Source organism: Eucyclogobius newberryi, unplaced genomic scaffold, assembly GCF_026437365.1.
Source record: "Eucyclogobius newberryi isolate DKJ021-1_F unplaced genomic scaffold, fEucNew1.0.hap1 SCAF_13, whole genome shotgun sequence".
Lineage (NCBI taxonomy): Eukaryota > Metazoa > Chordata > Actinopteri > Gobiiformes > Gobiidae > Eucyclogobius > Eucyclogobius newberryi.
In genome coordinates, this window is record NW_027315757.1 from 13321465 (window position 1) to 13342191 (window position 20727).

Below are 20727 nucleotides of genomic sequence, written 5' to 3' on the forward strand. Positions count from 1 at the left end.
AAACATTCATTCAACAAAATTAAATCGCTCTCATAAATTTTTATTTGTCAAACAAAATAATTATGAGTTTTGGCCCACTGTTTGCTGGGTAATTTCCTACTGTGATGTCATCAATTAAAACAGGAAGTGAAATTATAAACCTAAAAAATTAGCTTTTATGTGATAAAATTTTTATGATTTTTAGCAAAATTCCAAATACATTTATCTTGACTGTGCTTTAAAATGTATGATGTCATAAACTTTAAAATACTCCTCCTCACCTTCAAAGCTCTTCACCACCTTGCCCCCCCCTACCTGTCTGACCTCCTCATCCCCCACTGCCCCTCCCGAGCTCTCCGATCCTCCTCCTCTCTCACCCTGACTGCACCAACATCCCGACTCAAAACTTTTGGTGACAGAGCGTTCTCCCGAACAGCACCCCGACTCTGGAACTCCCTCCCTCAACCTGTCCGCCACTCTCCCTCACTCACAACATTCAAATCCTGCCTAAAAACATACCTCTTCACCCAAGCCTATGACCTCCCCTACCCCTAGCCTCCTCTACCCCATTGCCTACTCTTCTACCCCCAGTTACATCCCCATCCTTTTCTCTCTACTTCTTCTGTCTTGTTCATTTTATCTGTATATTAATGTGTTCTGTACGTGTTGTCCCCCCTGTCTGTAAATACCCCCCCCCCCCCCCCTTTTTTATTATGTTCAGCGTCTTTGGGTCACTGAAAAGCGCTATATAAATAAAAGTTATTATTATTATTATTATTATTATTAATCTCAGGTGAAGGACAGGTCAATATTTACTGTTCTTTTTTAGGGCTGAACAAGACAAAAAGAAAACCCTCAATATGGATTTTTCTTGTTTTATTAAAACAAAAGTATGTATTTCCTGATGATAAAAAATACAGCCTTTTAATGAACAACATTTGTTCCTCAAAAAGTCTGAAATCTGATTGTGTGATTTTGACCCGCCACAGGAAGCGTACGGAGAGTGTATCCTCGCATGCTAAACGCAGCCTCGCATGCTAAACGTAGCATCGGCGAGACTTTAAATCAGCGATAGAGGCAAGAAAGCCGATAACCCGATCAAGCGTCGCCGCGACCACGGCAACGCCGAGTTCAATTCCAATCAGAAGGACGCGCGGGCCTCCCGGACTGCAGCGACGGAGCACAACATCAGCCGTCGTCGAATAAACACACGGTGCATAACCCAAAAAAAAAACGTACGAAACCCAAAAAACTGCTGACGAGTTGTGGACGTCGTCCCGCAGCAAACGAACACTTCAGAGCTCAAACATCCTCCATTTGGACTCGTTCAGACGCAAAGAACTCACAACTGTGCATTTAATTTTAAAGAGAGAGGGAGAAAGAGAAAGATGGAGGGAGGAAGAGGGAAAGAGGGAGAGAGAGGGAGAGGGAGATGGGGAGAAAGAGGGAGAAAGGGAGAGAGAGGGAGGGAGAGAGAGAGAGGGAGGGAGAGAGAGAGAGGGAAGGAGAGATGGGGAGAGGGAGAGAGGGAGGGAGAGAGAGAGAGGGAAGGAGAGATGGGGATAGGGAGAGAGAGAGGGGGAAAGAGAGAGAGAGAGCGGGAGAGGGAGGGCGAAAGAGAAATAGAGAGAGAGGAAGGGAGAAAGAGGGAGAGAGAGAGAGAGGGAGCGAGAGAGAGGGAGGGAGAGATGGGGAGAGAGAGAGAGAGCGGGAGAGAGAGAGAATAGTCTTGACCGTAAGAGCTCGGACCCAGAGGAAAGTCATTACACAGATTGCTGCGGTGACGGGAGCAGATTGGTCATGCCCAGTAATGTTCCTCCTTCTTCTCGCGGCTTTGGACATTACTCCAGGAGGCCACGGGGGAGCAGTGAACGGAGGGGGGGGGGGGACGAGGGGTCGCGGGGTCGGCCAGGAACGAGCGCCGGTGACGAATGGGACGTCGATATGTACGGGGCTGGCGAGGAAGCGGCGAGGAACACGAGTTTTAAATGTGCAAATACTAAAGGAAGCGGAGGGGAAAGAAGAGAGAGGAAGGAAGAAGAGAGAGGAAGGATGAAGAGAGAGGACGGATGAAGAGAGAGGACGGATGAAGAGAGAGGACGGATGAAGAGAGAGGACGGATGAAGAGAGAGGACGGATGAAGAGAGAGGAAGGAAGAAGAGAGAGGAAGGATGAAGAGAGAGGAAGGATGAAGAGAGAGGAAGGAAGAAGAGAGAGGAAGGATGAAGAGAGAGGACGGATGAAGAGAGAGGACGGATGAAGAGAGAGGAAGGATGAAGAGAGAGGAAGGAAGAAGAGAGAAGAAGGAGAAAAGAGAGGAAGGAAGAAGAGAGAGGAAGGAAGAAGAGAGAGGAAGGATGAAGAGAGAGGACGGATGAAGAGAGAGGACGGATGAAGAGAGAGGACGGATGAAGAGAGAGGACGGATGAAGAGAGAGGAAGGAAGAAGAGAGAGGAAGGATGAAGAGAGAGGAAGGATGAAGAGAGAGGACGGATGAAGAGAGAGGACGGATGAAGAGAGAGGAAGGAAGAAGAGAGAGGAAGGATGAAGAGAGAGGAAGGATGAAGAGAGAGGAAGGAAGAAGAGAGAGGAAGGATGAAGAGAGAGGACGGATGAAGAGAGAGGACGGATGAAGAGAGAGGACGGATGAAGAGAGAGGACGGATGAAGAGAGAGGAAGGAAGAAGAGAGAGGAAGGATGAAGAGAGAGGACGGATGAAGAGAGAGGAAGGAAGAAGAGAGAGGACGGATGAAGAGAGAGAACGGATGAAGAGAGAGGACGGATGAAGAGAGAGGAAGGAGAAAAGAGAGGAAGGAAGAAGAGAGAGGAAGGAAGAAGAGAGAAGAAGGAGAAAAGAGAGGAAGGAAGAAGAGAGGAAGGAAGAAGAGAGAGGAAGGAAGATGAGAGACGAAGGAAGAAGGGAGAAGAAGGAAGAAGAGATAGGAAGGAAGAAAGAGAGAAAAGAAGAAGAGAGAGGAGAACATGCAAATGGTCTTGTCCAGGGATTTCACGTTCACATTTGCGCTTTTGTAATACAACAATCTTTTAAACATATTTTTTGCTTGATTATATATTGTGCACAAAACACACACAAAAAAAGTCGTACTGGGCCCAAAGACACAACAACAACAACAACAACATCAACAACACAACAACAACAGGACTCGGAGCGAATAAGATTCAGCCATAATTCTATTGTAGCAAATAAAATGTACTTAAAATCCATGAAAAACTGAGCAAATGAGCTGGAGATTTAAAGAGCCGGTCACTCCTGAAACTAAGACCCGTGTTTAAGGAAGTGACGCAGTTTGTGACACATTTGTGGATTCTAAATAGTAAATAGTAAATAGTAAATAGTACTGTAGAGAAGTGAAGGCACAGGAACGAAAAACTACAAACCAAATGAGGCTAGCACGTAGCTCCCTTTCCCAGCTATCCAAATCGTTGTACATCCCATCGTAGTATAAAGTATAAATACACACAGTACGCTGGAATATTGCTGACCGCTTCATCTTCATCGTTACTTGCCGTGAACAAAATGGCCGCCTGTCAGAAGTATCGTATTTCGCTAGCATCGTCGTGTTAGCGCCGGCTCTCAGTCCGGCCGTTAGCGTTAGCGACGGGAGACTCTCTAAAAGCGGGCGATAATGTGAAATAATGGGCGTAACGTGTGAACAAAAGCACGACGTGACAGCTCGTAAACACGGTGTAAACATCCGACCGCCGCCGCCATCGCCGCCGCGCTTTCTTTCTTTCTCTTTTTTATGACCTACCGAAAGCACTCAACACATTTGCAAGACCGCGGGGAAACGGCCATGCTTTTTAGACCAGTTATTTATTTACGGACACCTTCCATCGGGCGCCTTAAACCGCCTAATGTGTTTGTGCCAGGACGGCGTCCCGCTCCAACGTCTCGCTCCAACGTCTCGCTCCAACGTCTCGCTGCGGTGTTTTGCTCCGGCGTCTCTGGCTCCGGCGTCTCGCTCCGGCGTCTCGCTCCGGCGTCTCTCGCTCCGGCGTCTCGCTCCGGCGTCTCTCGCTCCGGCGTCTCGCTCCGGCATCTCGCTCCGGCGTCTCGCTCCGGCGTCTCTCGCTCCGGCGTCTCTCGCTCCGGCGTCTCTCGCTCCGGCGTCTCTCGCTCCGGCGTCTCGCTCCGGCGTCTCTCGCTCCGGCGTCTCTCGCTCCGGCGTCTCGCTCCGGCGTCTCTCGCTCCGGCGTCTCTCGCTCCGGCGTCTCGCGCTCCGGCGTCTCGCTCCGGCGTCTCGCTCCGGCGTCTCTCGCTCCGGCGTCTCTCGCTCCGGCGTCTCGCTCCGGCGTCTCTCGCTCCGGCGTCTCGTTTCAGCGTTTCCATGTGTTCCGACCGTTTCCCCGACACCGTTAACTGGTCCAAAGTTGTATTATGACCGGTTTCATTCGAGTAATATTTGTTGTGAAAATCCACATTTCCCCCTACCACCCAGACACGGCCACTGCTCTGCACTTTATTCTCAGATTGGTATTTTTTTGATTAAAGCGAGACACTGCGGGTGAATTGGGAAAAAAATATGTCGATAGTTTTGCGGTATTCATTTGAAACTTGCATGAATGTAAGAACAAACATTACGTACGTTTTTCATTTGGAAATAAGACATTGTTAAAATTGCGCATGGAGTTAGTTGGAGTTAGATTATGACTTTAAACCAGCAGAAAAAAAAACTCAACAAAAATGTTTTCTTTAAAGTCTCTTGGAATAAAAAGGAGTTGCACAATCTTTTTAGAGATCTGCTGGTGACGATGGGAAGCAGATTAAAAACATTAGCCGCTCGTGTCAACATGAGGGTCAGCGCTATGTCCCCCGAGACCTGTGTTAGGGTTCGGGTTATATACTGCTATATTTTATGCGGTAAAACCACACGTTTATGCACAATTGTTGGGGCTGTGGAACCTGAGCCAGTAGCATATGCTAGCCAATCTGACAGCGGAGATGATGATGCAGTGCTACACGGCCATCATTGAGTCCATCCTCACTTCCTCCATCACCTCCTCCATCACCGTGTGGTACGCTGGAGCCACAGCCAGGGATAAACAGAGACTACAGCGCCCTCTGCTGAGAAGGTGATCGGCTGCAGACTTCCATCTCTGCAGGACCTGTACGTCTCCAGGGCTCTGGGACGAGCAGGATCACAGCCGACCCTTCTAACCCTGGACATGAACTATTTGAGCCACTCCCCTCAGGCAGGAGGCCACTCCCCTCAGGCAGGAGGCCACTGCCGTCAAGCAGGAGGCCACTCCCCTCAGGCAAGAGGGGAGTGGAACTCATGAACACTGCCTAAGCACCTGACACTCACTGCACTGTTCACTTCCTATTGCACTGCATGACTTTATATTTTATGATGTACATATCATGCTGTTTAGTATTCAGTGTTCAATGTTTTGTTGTCTGTGTTGCACCGAATCACAAGGACAAGTTCATATGTCTGTGAATTGTGTTTATCGACAAATGGCAATAAACCCTTTCCTGATTCTGGTTATTAGCGTAGTTCCCTTGTCTATAGAAAACAGGAAATATAATATAGGTACAGTCAACGTGTTAGAGAAATGTGCAAAAGCAAATCCTGGAGAAAGCCACAAATTATGATCAAAAATCCGATGTCAAACGTACCGCCCCCTTGTTGTTGGGAGGTCAACTGGAGCCTTATTGGACGAGGGTCTTCCACTTGTCATTGCACTTCACATTAAACTACGAAGTGTTAACCTCTCCAAACAGTGACTCACAAATGCAGTTTTATTCTATCTTCATGCCTTAGTGACAATCTGAAAAACTAAAATACAGCGTCTTTCTCTCCGTGTTCAAAGTGACTCTGGTCGTGACATTTTACTTATGCTTTAAAAAAGTTATCAGTCTTTGCCCTGGATCAGCTCGTGGCCCGTTCTGTCAAAAATAATGACAGTAAATAATCGCAGCGGTTCCTCGGGGGCCTCCCTCGGCAGAACCCGCGTCTTTCACAGTGTTTTCCTGCGCCGTCACGTATTTTAAGCGGAGGATACAGTACGTCTGAACGCGCTCGTTTGGAGACGCGTTGAAAGGAGAGTCTAAATTTAAGTTTGTGTGTTTCCCGCTTCGCGTTTTTTGGCTCTGGATCGTTGGGGATCTCACGAGGCCGGGAACAACCTGGAGAACGCCTCGGAAAACAGGTCAGAACCACGACTGTATGAGCAATATTATTGTGAGCAATATTATGAGCAATATCACAGGCAATGTACAGGTGATGAAGCAAAAGAGGAACAGAAGCATCCAATGAACTTGAACTAAGATTAGTCTTTATTAGTGTCACTGTTTAGACTCAAAGAAACATTTACCATTAGATATATTTGCCTTTTCTTTCAGATGAACACATTTCAGTCAAACGTAACAAACTGCTCATTTATAAAATACTGATGCAGACAAAATACAACAATAAAGCGGCAGGTGGACTCATTTATTCAGCTGCAATTTACATTTCTAATTCAACAAACAAACATGTCATAATTAGCAAAAAAAAAACATTCAAACCAAGATGTTTCTCAAAGTTTATGTTGAAATGCAGTCATTTAAAATAAGAGGAACAATTGGATAATATTGGATTATTTGGCTAAAACAGGCCAGGAAATTAATAATACTCTCCAAACTACTATCTCTCTATGATAAGAAAAGTACTAGTAATTTGGGTATTTCTCTGTACTCGATCCTTTCTGCTTCTCCCTTAGAAATCCTTTATAAAAACTATAAAATAATAAAAAATGTTCGACTAAAACGCCTCACACTCACGGCTCAACGCACATGAGGAAAGGTTTTTATAAAAGCCGTTTTATGAGCAGTTTGACCAACGTCCAAAGCGCCACGCCGAAGGACGTTACCGCAAGTTACGGCCGCGCTCTCGCGTTCGCGGCGCGTTCATCTGCACCTCTGAGCAGTCGCTGTGACACCCGCTATGTATGTCGGCAATATCCTCCCTCCCCGCCTCGAGTTGGACACGGCGCAAATATCTCGCCCCGGAACGACGCCGCCTTAACAATCGTCTAAAATATTGAGCAGTTTCGGGCTCCAATGCGGCGATTTCTGCGTCGCATCACATTCATATTTCTGCGTCGTTTCACATTCACGACTTCTTGCTCCGCCATATTACCGCCACATTTCTTTCCCGACACCTTCAGGCCAAGATTTCATAAAGGCCGATCACATCTCGTCTTTTTTTTCCCCTTCTGTGTTTGTTGCTGGGAGCCGCCATCATTCTCGGGGCACGCGTCCGGAGAAAATGGAGGCGCGGGAAAGCGAGCGAGGGCGAAGCGTGTCCCCGTAGGACCATTTTGATGGCAGAGGAACGCGAGCGGGGGCACAGGGCACGGCTGGATGTTGGGTAACGCAGAGGCAGAGGCCCCGGGGCGGTTTGTGCTCGACACGCTGGGGTTTTTACGGCCGCAGAGATGTCGACGAGCGCACACGCAAACACACAAACACGCAAACACACAAACACACAAACACACACACACTGAGGGACGAGGGCGATGGAGGTGTTTCCTGAAGAAGTGAGATTGAAACCTTCACTGATGCTTCTTAAGTGTCTTTGTTTTACTGTAATATGCAAAGTAGGCCACTCCTCCAGCTCCAAGTATTTCTGACAAAGATCTGAGCCCACGATCTGGAGATGGGGGGCCGTCACAGCGGAGCCCCCGGGCTCCTGACAGGGTTAACCGCAGAGGCAGGGCTTCGTGGGCGGGTCAAAGACAGTTTCCTTCTGGACAATTACGTGTAAAACTCAAATCATCAACAAACAAAAGCATTTCTCAGTCTCATTACTTGTAGTTAAAGGACATATTATGCAGTTTTTGACCTTTAAACCTGCTCTAGAGGCTTTACTTTGGCCTCTCGTGTTTTAGAACCTGCACTATCATCTGTCAGGCGTTCCCTCATCATGATTTTGGTGTTAGCGCTCCATCTACTGGCAGCATAAGGATTTACCGTGGGGAAAAAAACAACAGCAAGCTCGTCCGGGCATGCTAATGTAAACACGCGGCCGTAATGAACGTGATTGGACGACAGGAACAATCAGAACGGATCTGCTGACGGTTTATGGAGGTAAAACCAGCACAGAAGACACGAATCTGGGACATTTGAAACCGAGTGTTTTTGTGAGGGACGATCTCGTAAATAAAAGATGAATGAAAATGAATGAATGTGAATGACGCTAAATACAATTCCAGCTGTGTTGGAACGCCCAAACGTAGTGACTCATAATCATATCGTTGTCATTATTGTTTGATTATTGTCTTTATTGTGAACACATCTTTCTTCGCGAGCTCATACGGAGAACAGCCGCTGCACATAAAATACAGTTACTTTAAAAAATATAGAAATAAAATCCGGTGAAACTATAAAAAACATGTAACTGTAACTCATTGCGACCCACCAGCGCGTCGTCGTAGAACATAGAAAACACATTTGTCTCAACCATGACAATAAAATGTACTTTGCATGACTAGCGCGGCCCATAAAGCTGCTAGCGCTTAGCCCCAGCCGCACGCCGTACATCCACATTGTTGTCCATGCGTGTCTGCAGCTATCGCTCACGCTAACACTTGACTATTACTCCCCGTGATGCGTGGTGCTCTTTGGCTAATGCCGCTCTCTGGGCCGACTCTAAATGCTATCTGTCAGCGTAGCGCGGGAGCGGGCGCGGTCCTGTGCGCCCGCTCTCATTACAAACCCCCGCTAACGCTAACCTTTCATCCGCGCACCAGACACCTCCGTCTACTTGACACAACCCTATTACCGACCGCTTCCTTAATTTGTCCCGCGGTGACACCTCGCAGCGGCCGCGCAAATGGTTAAAAGAATGAGTGAACAAAAGCTGCATTGCATTATGGGGGAGGCGACAGGAAGATGAGCTGTCGGCCATGTTGGATACGTCTGGAGCTTGTTTTGCAGCCGTTTAAACTATTTAATTTGCTTAGTTGACTCTGTTGTGCTGTTTTACATTTCGTTGATGTTGCTTTTCGTTTCGTCTTCACTCTGAACCTCTCGTCTCGACTGACAGATCTGCACAAACTCTCCAACATGTTTTCATTTGAACCTTTATTCAATCAGGATGAGCACTAGCTCCCTTTAGCCTCCAGGGGGCGCATGTCACGCAAAAGACGGACACGCATTTAAATTAAAGCAACGTCAAAACACGACCAAGCGTAGCATTTTTGTTCTTTGTGACATTGAAGTCGGCTGTCACACTCTTTGTGTATCGAATCGTTTAAACCTCACGCAATTAGCAAAGGTGGAAATTTTTTTAAGCGCCAAAATAACCTGCTGACTGTGGTTTGTATCTGTGCAAACGTGCGCTGGAAATACACGCGAGTCTTTCAGGAGTTTGTCACGTTCATGGGTCAATTTCAGTCTTTTTTGTCAATTTGCGTTTAAATGTGAACTTTGAATTGTTAAAACATGAATCGAAAATTGAGTCTCAATCGCAGTTCTTGTTAGAAAAATTGTGACATTTCACAGAATCGAGACATTTCTCCCCGAATTGTGCAGCTTCGAACTTTCCAAATACACTCACAAACTCCACAAAGAGTTCCTAGTCAGATCTGTGGAGAGGAGCCTCAGGAAGAGTACATGCTTTTTCAAGATGTTTTCGGTAAAAAAACACAAAAAAGCACCTCAATTAATACAAGATAGATACGTTTAATGCCATATTGTGGAACATTCACAACAAACATCTCCATGGAAACAATCCCGTGGTGGAGCGCTTCAGGGAAAGTTCCGTAGTACAGCTTTAATTTGAGATCATAACGAAGTCAAGTTTTGTTTTGAAGTGGACTTTAAATTGAGTTTGTTTCGAACACAAAAAGCACATGTTTGAATCTAAATGTTGTAGATAATAAACACGGCTGAAGTTGTCATGGAAACGGCTCAGTTGACACTTTCTTTACTTTGCTTTTGATCAAAAGTCTGCATTAGTTCTCCTTAAACACGCCTTTCGTTAGTGTTCCTCATTTCATATTTACACGCCGACTCTTTGTTTCCCTAAAGCGCCGCGACAAACGCCTCGACACAAACGCCTCGACACAAACGCCGCGACAAACGCCTCGACACAAACGCCTCGACACAAACGCCTCGACACAAACGCCTCGACATAAATGCCTCGACACAAACGCAGCGACAAACACCGTAACAAACGCCGCGACAAAAGCCTCGACACAAACGCCTCGACAAACGCCTCGACACAAACGCCTCAACACAAACGCCTCGACACAAACGCCGCAAAACAAACGCCTCGACACAAACGCAGCGACAAACGCCTCGACACAAACGCCTCAACACAAACGCCTCGACACAAACGCCGCAAAACAAACGCCTCGACACAAACGCAGCGACAAACGCCTCGACACAAACGCCTCAACACAAACGCCTCGACACAAACGCCTCGACACAAACGCCTCGACACAAACGCCGCAACACAAACGCCTCGACACAAACGCAGCGACAAACACCGTAAGAACGCCGCGACAAAAGCCTCGACACAAACAGCTCGACAAACAAACGCCTCGACTAATAAACGCCTCGACACAAACGCCTCGACACAAACGCCTCGACACAAACGCCTCGACACAAACGCCTCGACAAACAAACGCCTCGACACAAACGCCTCGACACAAACGCCTCGACACAAACGCCTCGACACAAACGCCTCGACAAACAAACGCCTCGACACAAACGCCTCGACACAAACGCCTCGACACAAACGCCTCGACAAACAAACGCCTCGACACAGACGCCTCGACACAAACGCCTCGACAAATAAACGCCTCGACACAAACGCCTCGACACAAACGCCTCGACAAACAAACGCCTCGACACAAACGCCTCGACACAAACGCCTCGACACAAACGCCTCGACACAAACGCCTCGACACAAACGCCTCGACACAAACGCCTCGACAAACAAACGCCTCGACACAAACGCCTCGACACAAACGCCTCGACACAAACGCCTCGACACAAACGCCTCGACACAAACGCCTCGACAAACAAACGCCTCGACACAAACGCCTCGACACAAACGCCTCGACACAAACGCCTCGACACAAACGCCTCGACAAACGCAGCAACAAACGCCTCAACACAAACGCAGCGACAAACACCGTAAGAACGCCGCGACACAAACGCCTCGACACAAACGCCTCGACACAAACGCCTCGACACAAACGCCTCGACAAACGCAGCAACAAACGCCTCGACACAAACGCCTCGACACAAACACCTCGACACAAACGCCTCGACACAAACGCCTCGACACAAACGCCTCGACACAAACGCCTCGACAAACAAACGTCTCGACACAAACGCCTCGACAAACAAACGCCTCGACACAAACGCCTCGACACAAACGCCTCAACCGTCTTCCATACGTCCCCAGTAAACAAAAGAAATGGCATAAAAAGTGCGGCAGCGGGAGGGCAATGCCAAAGTCCTCCAGCAGGGGGAGAATGACACCTGCATTTATCGCTGAAGGGATTTTATGTTATTTATCTTGTTTTGAGTTGTTTTAACAAGTTTTTTTATTAGTATTTTTTTTTATAGTAGAATTGGTGTAAGAATATTCTATATAGATAATTCTAATAACAATAAAGATTAAATAAGGGAAGCTGAAGTGAAATGTTAAACTAAACTCACATAATGCAGTTTTGTTTTTTGATTGAAATAATGTAATTGAAATAATGTAAGAGAAAAATCCTGAACGGCATAAAATATAAACAACTGCAAAAATCGAATTAAAAGCAAAGAAATGCAGATTAAAGTGGTATAAACTAATTTTAACCGACTTACTTCTAAATGCTTTTTGCAGTGTTCCTCAGATCCATCAGATTCTGTGTTTCCCCTAAAGCCAAACGGGCTCTTAAATATGCGCACAATCTCGTCTTCAGGTGCAGCAAATCCACGTTTCCCGGACATATATCCCCTTGTTTATTACAGATGAATCACGGCCATCGCTCCAGGCGCAAAGTAATTAACTAATAGAAGCTAATTATTCCGCATAAGTGAGAAAAAGTACAATTAAATGCAGTTGGATTTAATAGTTTTGGACCGAATGTCTTGTATAAATAATTCAATCATCGCGGCAGCTCGTTTGTAAAGAGAGGGAAGCGTCTGGGGAGTTAATGGTGCTGTAAAATTAAAAGTCGCTTTGACGGAGACTGGGATTTCATCAAGTCAGATTTGGGACAGAATGAAGCAGGTAAAGGTCGTTATTCACTCATGAAAGCTGCAAAGGAATTGTTTCATTTTCTTCATACTTTTCTTTCTTTTTCTCTCGTGAAGCTCGATTTACCAAAGCAAATAATGGAAATAAATGAGTCACTTTTCAGTCTAAAGTGTTTTGTTATTGTTATTTTTGTTTGTGGATTATAAGATATTACAGTAAATACACTATTAACCGTCACATATCAGACCGATACCAGAAAACGTTCTGATCTCACGACTCAACTGGACTAAAATGAAGAAGACATCTGTACTTTTACTCATCTCCACTTAATCTTCACATCATCTCCACCTCATCTTCACATCATCTCCACCTCATCTCCACTTCATCTTCTTATCATCTCCACCTCAACTCCATTTCATCTTCACATCATCTCCACCTCATCTTCACATCATCTCCACTTCATCTTCACATCATCTCCACCTCATCTCCACTTCATCTTCACATCATCTCCACTTCATCTTCACATCATCTCCACCTCATCTCCACTTCATCTTCACATCATCTCCACCTCATCCCCACTTCATCTTCACATCATCTCCACCTCATCTTCTTATCATCTCCACCTCATCTCCATTTCATCTTCACATCATCTCCACCTCATCTTCACATCATCTCCACCTCATCCCCACTTCATCTTCACATCATCTCCACCTCATCTTCTTATCATCTCCACCTCATCTCCATTTCATCTTCACATCATCTCCACCTCATCTTCACATCATCTCCACCTCATCTTCACCTCATCTCCACATCATCTCCGCCTCATCTTCACCTCAACTCCACTTCATCTTCACATCATCTCCACCTCATCTTCACATCATCTCCACCTCATCTCCACTTCATCTTCACATCATCTCCACCCCATCTCCACTTCATCTTCATATTATCTCCACCTCATCTTCACATCATCTCCACTTCATCTTCACATCATCTCCACCTCATCTTCACCTCATCTCCACATCATCTCCACCTCATCTTTACCTCAACTCCACTTCATCTTCACATCATCTCCACCTCATCTTCACATCATCTCCACCTCATCTCCACTTCATCTTCACATCATCTCCACCTCATCTCCACTTCATCTTCATATCATCTCCACCTCATCCCCACTTCATCTTCACATCATCTCCACCTCATCTTCACATCATCTCCACTTCATCCTCACATCATCTCCAACTCATCTTCACCTCATCTTCACATCATCTCCACTTCATCCTCACATCATCTCCAACTCATCTCCACCTCATCTTCACATCATCTCCACCTCATCTCCACATCATCTCCACCTCATCTCCACTTCATCTTCTTATCATCTCCACCTCAACTCCACTTCATCTCCACATCATCTCCACCTCATCTCCACTTCATCTCCACCTCATCTCCACATCATCTCCACCTCATCTCCACTTCATCTTCACATCATCTCCACATCATCTCCACCTCATCTCCACTTCATCTTCACATCATCTCCATTTCATCTTCACATCATCTTCACTTCACCTTCACATCATCTCCACCTCATCTTCACCTCATCTCCACATCATCTCCACCTCATCTTCACCTCATCTTCACATCATCTCCACCTCATCTCCACTTCATCTTCATATCATCTCCACGTCATCCCCACTTCATCTTCACATCATCTCCACCTCATCTCCACTTCATCTTCACATCATCTCCACTTCATCTTCACATCATCTTCACATCATCTCCACTTCATCTTCACCTCATCTTCACATCATCTCCACTTCATCTTCACATCATCTCCACCTCATCTTCACATCATCTCCACCTCATCTTCACCTCATCTCCACATCATCTCCACCTCATCTTCACCTCATCTTCACATCATCTCCACCTTATCTTCACATCATCTCCACTTCCACCGTCTGCCGTACATAAATGTTTAAACGCGCCCCTCGCTCGCCCCTCGCTCGCCCCTCGCTCGCCCCTCGCTCGCCCCTCGCTCGCCCCTCGCTCGCTCTCGCTCCTCGGCGCGTGTCAAACTCGGTAAAAGTCGGCGCCAGTTCCTCCGTTTTAGGGATAAACACGAGGTCTACGGGGCACGAGGGCCCCTCAAAAAGAGCCCCCCGCATCTGTCGCCTCTGCACTTTCGCCCGAACCCGGCGCGGCGCGTGTGTTCCGGGCGAAGGCGTGACGCAGTGCAGCACAGTGGCGCTCATGTATTTTTAATAGTTTGTGGACAACAACAATGGAGCTTCTACGAGGAGGAGAAAAACCCGGTGGCAGGAGCTCCAGAGGTCATAAACGGCCAATATTCAGGGGACAAAAAGCGCATTAAAACACAAATTATAGGCGTTAACCATACATAAAACACGATTTAGCTAATTAGCCTCATTGCTCTTATAGCGCACACAAAAATGTCCCTTTCTGCATATGAAATGTGAGCACAAATGGCAAATATCATGAATAATGCAGGAGATTGTTGTCTTAAGCTGAGCATTGCGCGGCACCAACTGCGATTTATAGGTTGCAGGTTTTGTGGAAGAGGCTGGTCTGAAAATATACTTTTATAGGTTTAGAAAAACATGATTTAAACAGTGAAAGTGTTGCATGTTTTAATTGGTCGCGGCAGTGGGAGAGTACATACATTTAAGGCGACGTTCTGTGCATTTGTGTGGCTTTAATTGTCTTTTGAATGCGTGTTTGGTCGTTAGTGTTTCACAGGATCTAAAATAAAGTCAATTTGTGAAACACACTTTACAAACTGCACAAAGGGAGGTGTAGGAGTCGGTGCGCCCTCTGCTGTCAGACAGAAGGAAAACGTGAATAAATGAAGCGTGGATGCTATGCTAACGGAGGCGTGTCATTGCTATGCTAACGGAGGCGTGTCACTGTGAGCAGAGTGAGTCCGGCGATGATTTATGGCAGACGCGTCCGAACTGTTTTCACCCAAACTTATACGGAGCAGAAGGCCACAAACGACTCACAATGACACAAACAACCCACAATGACACAAACAACCCACAATGACACAAACAACCCACAATGACACAAACAACCCACAATGACACGAACAACCCACAATGACACAAACAACCCACAATGACACAAACAACCCACAATGACACGAACAACCCACAATGACACAAACAACCCACAATGACACAGACGACCCACAATGACACGAACAACCCACAATGACACAGACGACCCACAATGACACAAACAACCCACAATGACACAAACAACCCACAATGACACAAACAACCCACAATGACACAAACAACCCACAATGACACAAACAACCCACAATGACACGAACAACCCACAATGACACAGACGACCCACAATGACACAAACAACCCACAATGACACGAACAACCCACAATGACACAGACGACCCACAATGACACGAACAACCCACAATGACACAGACGACCCACAATGACACAAACAACCCACAATGACACGAACAACCCACAATGACACAGACGACCCACAATGACACGAACAACCCACAATGACACGAACAACCCACAATGACACAGACGACCCACAATGACACAGACGACCCACAATGACACAAACAGCCCACAATGACACAGACGACCCACAATGACACAAACAGCCCACAATGACACAAACAACCCACAATGACACGAACAACCCACAATGACACAAACAGCCCACAATGACACAGACGACCCACAATGACACAAACAGCCCACAATGACACAGACGACCCACAATGACACAAACAGCCCACAATGACACAAACAACCCACAATGACACAGACAGCCCACAATGACACAGACGACCCACAATGACACAAACAGCCCACAATGACACAGACGACCCACAATGACACAAACAGCCCACAATGACACAGACGACCCACAATGACACAAACAGCCCACAATGACACAAACGACCCACAATGACACAAACAACCCACAATGACACAGACAGCCCACAATGACACAGACGACCCACAATGACACAAACAGCCCACAATGACACAGACGACCCACAATGACACAAACAGCCCACAATGACACAGACGACCCACAATGACACAAACAGCCCACAATGACACAGACGACCCACAATGACACAGACGACCCACAATGACACAAACAACCCACAATGACACGAACAACCCACAATGACACAGACGACCCACAATGACACAAACAGCCCACAATGACACAGACGACCCACAATGACACAAACAGCCCACAATGACACACAATCATTCAGTTTCGCTGCCTCCATCTTTAATAAGACTTCGAACATTACTATTTTGTTGGTATAACGTCAAAATGCCTGAGTTTTCCCCAATTGTACAGTAACATTTGATGCTTTTTGTTGTTTGGACCAACTTTGCAGGAAGCAGGAGCCAACAAGAATTGGTCTGAGGGCCGCATTTGGTCCCCCGGCCGTAGTTTGGACATGCCTGGTTTATAGAGATTTGTGAGTGTTCAGGGAAGAGGACCTCGTGAACAAGACAAGCGAAGAAAACTCGACTTTCTTCAAAGATTCTGGCGTTCGAGCGAAGAAAACGTCAAAACCTGTCAAAGAATTTGCAAAACGAAATAAAACACACCTTTATTATCGTAAAAGAATAATCAGGTTCTGCGTGTTTTTGATTGGTGAGAGGAATCGTTTTTTAGAACTTTTTGATTTTGTGTCATTTTCTATTTTCGTCACAAATTGCCACTCGACTGGTGATTAATAAGTAAAAATATCACCAAACGAGGCAATCATTTAATTTCACGTTAAGATTTTTCAACAATTCATCCGTGCGTTTTAATCGCACTCCCTTTATGTTTCACACCGAACAAAAACACTCAAACAGCCCAGGATCAGGACAACTCGATGTAACGTCTTTAATCTCGGCGTGGTTCCGATGCTCGTTTCTGTCACTTCTCGTGCTGCGTTTGGTTCTTTGCGAGAGGCGCTTGGTGGTGCTGAAAGCAGGAGCGGGTTTGGGCTCCCGGTGCGGCGCTGTCCCGTCGGAGGATGTTTTATGTATCGGGCTCCGGCGGCGGCGGCGGCGGCAGCAGCAGCAGCAACAGCAGCAGAAGATGGTGCAGTGGACTCGACAAAGCTACAACAGCATGAGTAATAACCCTCGTCTCGCTCATGGCAAAAAAAAAGCTCTTTTTGGGACTTTCTGGGCCTCAAATCCAGTAAAGTTTGAACGGCACATTTTGGACATCATTATTATTATTCGTGTGATGCAGGCTCCTCCTCCTCAGCTCGTGCATCAGTGAGAGAAGTTTATGTTCTCTCGTCTGCATTATCATCACTTCATCCACAAGGGTCTAGACTCCGGGGGAAATCTCGTTTGAATTTGAACATTATTCTGTGTTCCAGCTTTAATGGGTGCGTTCGTACAGCGGGACTGAACAATAGTGTCCGCTGCCGGGGAACATCGGTACCTTTCACGATTGGAGGTACCCCGGGGAACAGCGGTGCCGGGGATTATAGGGCTGACCCCGCTTTGATAACACATTCATTTGAAACAAATTTATTTTTGTCAGCTTGAGTCTTTCCAGATTGAAATAATTTTTGCTATTTATGTTTTCTTTTTCTTCCTTTTTTTTTCTTCTTTTTGTTATTTCTAAAATTGAAATATTTTTTTGGGTTCAGATCACTTTCATTATTTCACTTTTTTACTTATTTAGCTGGCAATAAGACATTCAAATTCCCAGTGCTGCTAGAGCCTGGTACTGCTGCTGCTGCTGCTGCTGCTGCTGCTGCTGCTGCTGCTGCTGCTGCTGGAGCCTGGCGTTGCTGCAGGAGCCTAGTACTGCTGCTGGAGCCTGGTACTGCTGCTGGAGCCTGGTACTGCTGCTGCTGCTGCTGCTGCTGCTGCTGCTGCTGCTGCTGGAGCCTGGCGTTGCTGCAGGAGCCTAGTACTGCTGCTGGAGCCTGGTACTGCTGCTGGAGCCTGGTACTGCTGCTGCTGCTGCTGGAGCCTGGTACTGCTGCTGGAGCCTGGTACTGCTGCTGCTGCTGCTGGAGCCTGGTACTGCTGCTGCTGCTGGAGCCTGGTACTGCTGCTGCTGCTGGAGCCTGGTACTGCTGCTGGAGCCTGGTACTGCTGCTGCTGCTGCTGCTACTGGAGCCTGGTACTGCTGCTGGAGCCTGGTACTGCTGCTGCTGCTGCTGCTGCTGCTGCTGCTGGAGCCTGGTATTGCTGCTGGAGCCTGGTACTGCTGCTGGAGCCTGGTACTGCTGCTGCTGCTGCTGCTGCTGCTGCTGCTGCTGCTGCTGCTGCTGGAGCCTGGTACTGCTGCTGGAGCCTGGTACTGCTGCTGCTGCTGCTGCTGCTGCTGCTGCTGCTGCTGCTGCTGCTGCTGCTGCTGGAGCCTGGTATTGCTGCTGGAGCCTGGTACTGCTGCTGGAGCCTGGTACTGCTGCTGCTGCTGCTGCTGCTGCTGCTGCTGCTGGAGCCTGGTATTGCTGCTGGAGCCTGGTACTGCTGCTGGAGCCTGGTACTGCTGCTGCTGCTGCTGCTGGAGCCTGGTACTGCTGCTGGAGCCTGGTACTGCTGCTGGAGCCCGGCGCTGCTGCTGGAGCCTGCTGCCGGACCCTGGTGGCCCCCTCTCCGGCTCTGATGTGGTCTGCAGCAGTGGCAGCAGTGCAGGAGCTGTCTGTGCGCTGAGATTAAAGGGCCTGTATCGATCCACACGCGCTCATGCATTTTGGATGAGGCAGACATTGTCAAAGAGGCGTCTCGCGGAGGGGAAAAAAAAAGAAGAAGAGAGAAATCCAGAGGTGGAGAACGAGTTGGACAGAATCTGCTGAAGTCTGTGGAAACGCCGGCGCCTTATGCATGCAGACCGCTGTTATGAACGGGATCAGCCGTGAACCTGCATCGAGCCGACCCCTGCATCGAGCTGACCCCTGCACTGCAACAAGCCCCGGCGACGGCAACAAGCGACGGTCGGACTCAACAAGTCGAGATCTAGAAGGCTCAGATGCTTTAGAGCGTGAAAAACAACATTAAAAATATCATAAATCTCACCAAAATTGAGTTATTAACCTGCCTACGACGGTTTGGACCAGTTTGACTAAAATATTTTTGCTGAAACGTTCACACAGTTTTATTTAGGTTTATAATTTCACTTCCTGTTTGTAAAAACGTGACATCAACACTCAGCACATTCCATGACTGTTACCAAGCAACAATGTTATACACCAAAACTCCTCTAATGTCACATATTATGATTTTCTTTATACAGATTTATGATGAAAACACCTTTATTTTGGTTAAACTGTGGGAAAATTATGTTTGCTGTAAATTGTGCCAAACATTTGAACATCATCTTTGGTTTACTTCTGTCATTTTAAATATATTTGCTATTTTATTAATTTAAAACTATACTATAATCAGGAGTATTCCACCAACTAAAGTCACATTTAGACCTGGCACACACACGTTTAGTGGGATATTCTTTATAAAAAGGATTTCAAAATGAATCATAACAACAAATACTGTAAACGCAATCCATAAATGTAGTTAGAAGTAACAAAACAAAAAATAAAACACATTTAGAATTCATGTCTGTGTTTAGAATTTTTAATTTAAACAGTCTTTGACAAACATTGATTCTCACTAGTGGGCTCGCCTCTCCACAGATCTGACCTGTCCCTTGTATCAATGGAGACACGTTCAATGCCAGACCGGGAAACATTCCAGGCAAACCGTAAATACCACAAAAATCTCCACGGCGACAAGCAGGCGGTGTAGTGGACCCTTCAAAACAAAAGTTACACCTTCAAGTTTCCCTAAAAAAACAACACTTTATTTTGTAGGAGGTTTTTTGAGAGAGTTAAACAAGTCATGAAAAGGGTAAAAAAGAAAAAGAGCAGAAGCGCTGGCAGCCCGAGTGTCTAATGGCAGCAGCGAGTCCGTTCCGGAGAATTCTCAAGTAGAATGTGAATTATTTAGCACGTGTGGCTAGTGCTAGCAACACGGAGCCCCAGACTGAACCGTGACCACCTCTGTCGACTCTGCACCAAACCCGCCGGCTGCTGCTGAGCGCTAAAGTTCTGCCCCGAAACTAAAAGAGCAGGAAATAATGTCAAGAGAAAAAAAAATGGTAAAAAAAAAAAAATAAAACATCCGCCTTTTCGTTCGTACAAAAAGTGACCTATTTTTTGGCCCTTGTGATGCGTCTGATTATTCAACATCAACATTTTATGCGGGTCATCATGCATGTTTAAAGCGGGCCGCGCGCGCCGGTCGCAGCTAATACGCGCTAAGCGAGACGCAGCGCGGGGAACGAGGACAAACGCAGGCTTCATCACGAGCGTCGCTTTGACACGACTCGGGCTCATATGGTGTGAATATTTTAACAGATTTTGGCGAAATGACGTGGAATTCCGTTTTTAACTATTCAAATCATTTTGATAAAGAAAGAAAAAATGCAAATGTCTCTGCAAAAAACTTACTCATCCGCTGCAAATGGGTCAAAAACTCAAACTAAAGTGACT

At 46.7% G+C, this 20727-nt stretch overlaps 1 protein-coding gene and 1 long non-coding RNA gene across 8 annotated transcripts in view; both read right to left on the reverse strand.

Moving 5' to 3' along the window:
• rbfox3a (RNA binding fox-1 homolog 3a) overlaps positions 1–20727 on the reverse strand; it is an 867097-nt gene that overhangs the window by 230908 nt on the left and 615462 nt on the right. The gene's annotated exons all lie outside the window — the stretch shown is intronic.
• On the reverse strand, positions 12575–13754 carry LOC140358025 (uncharacterized). Its single transcript, XR_011926686.1, has 3 exons — positions 13585–13754; positions 13145–13188; positions 12575–12759 (listed from the first exon to the last, which is right to left on the reverse strand). It is a non-coding gene; the product is annotated as an uncharacterized lncRNA (long non-coding RNA).